Source organism: Tigriopus californicus, chromosome 3, assembly GCF_007210705.1.
Source record: "Tigriopus californicus strain San Diego chromosome 3, Tcal_SD_v2.1, whole genome shotgun sequence".
NCBI classification, from domain to species: domain Eukaryota; kingdom Metazoa; phylum Arthropoda; class Copepoda; order Harpacticoida; family Harpacticidae; genus Tigriopus; species Tigriopus californicus.
Genome location: NC_081442.1, coordinates 10,474,327 through 10,476,290, shown reverse-complemented (window position 1 = coordinate 10,476,290; position 1,964 = coordinate 10,474,327).

Below are 1,964 nucleotides of genomic sequence, written 5' to 3'. Positions count from 1 at the left end.
TGTGAAGCACGTAAAACTCATTGGTGGTGATTGATTGGTAACAAAAAGTACTGCTTCATGCCCTCTTCACTCTGGAAGAAACAACACATAAGCATGCCTGTATGCGTCATTGATTCCAAACAAGGTCAAAACAGTGTTTTCCTTACTTGCGCCAAATGACTTCTATTGGTGGGAGACACTCCTTCCCCAAAGATCGCGAATCTAAAGCTGAGCAACGCGACTAATTGCATTGTTAAGTCTTGAATACTTGAACGTGTAACAGACCGGTGGGTTTCTACAATGAAACCGACCATTGGATTGGCAAGCCATGGCCTTGGATAGCAAGCTGAGAATGAATCGTGATCTCGAGTTGACTTGCTCATGGACCAGGAAACTCCAGTATCGCCCCACCCAACCATGCGCCTAACTGTTCTTCAGTCTGAAGATTGGTTTCTAGTTTCCTCCAATGGCTCCTCTCGACGACGAAGAAAGCGGCGATTGAAAGTTCAAACCCGCCCAGATTTATGGTTACAACTCGGTTCTTTTTCTCCCAGCGATGTAGACAACCACGTTAGCATGGGGAGCGCCTCAGCCAAGATTCCATTCACCCAAATCCACTTGACCTCTCGGCTTTGCATTGTGGACAAGACCTGAACTTGGGGCAAGTTCACTGTCAAGATTCAACACAATGGGAGATGAAAAGGTCAGGAAGAAATCTCCAAAGATCATTCCGAGCTCATTTAGATGAAAACACCAGAGCTCAATTTGGGGTCCATGTGGGGAAGGAAATGAAATGAAATTGATAGTGCACCAAGAATCCGTTAGAGTCCATATACGGAATGTCATGATGTCATGATGACCCAGAAACGAGTTCTTCTATCCGGTGAAACAGTATTGCCCAACAAGGACTGAGTTTCTACGATTACTGTGATCGTAAAATACACGTCTACTTTGGATCAAATGAGAGCATTAACATACCTTGGGGAGTTAGTAATTCTGGTTGAAGAGATGAGGTCTAGACCGAGACATTGACAACTTGAGGGACGTCTTTCGTATTTGAATTCATGTTGTCTTTTTTTAAGCGTCTCTATGTGACCTCAAACGCTCTACATTTTCAAGTCAATGCTGCCATCATGTCCATGTCATATCGATGGAGTCTAACAGAGGCCAAGGTTATGGCATTTCATATCACCATAGTTCATTGTCCTATTCACCAGCCCCCACTAATTAACATGTTAATTTAATGCTCTTTCGTAGATTGACCTTCTCATATGGTTTCAAGCCCTATATAGAGAAGTCCATTAGATGTTCTACATAGATACTAAAGAGGCCGATCGTTTGAAACATAATACCTCAACTTTAATCTCTATAGATCATGAGAAAGCAGTTTTTCTTACGACCGGTCAGATTGAATAGGAATTCGCCGGTCAATTTGTTATGGCATAAATCCTGCTTCAGTCCAAAAGAAGTATCTACAGTAAAGCATTGTTGTTCCATGCGAAAAGTCCATTATTTTTCCACAGTGTCCCATGTTTCACGTACACAACTCACGATCCTCCACCCTCCATCTTCCGGCTTGAAGCGGTTCAAATCTTTGAATTCCTGTCTGAGAAATAGTCATTTGCTGGAGCGAACAATAAAGTAGTCGTTCAGAATGAAATAAGTAAACACACCAAATGAAGAATGCCTTTGAGCAACGGGTCAAATCAAAACCCATGACATTCGTGATGCGTTTGCATTGGGGAAGAAATTGAAATATAGGGCATGATCTTGCACTTTTCGAGAAGCTCCTCTGTTCCAAAGACATTTGTTTAACCCTTCAATTTGGTAAATATGCACGCGAGCAAGGTTCGAATAGAGATGCCCGGTGTGTTTGGAAAGATCTTTCCTTCTCTACCTGAATGTTCTTGAATACTCGTTGGGTTGAAGGAATATTACAGTTTTGCTATTTAGCATATTTTACCATGTTTGCGGTTTTCTCAGTC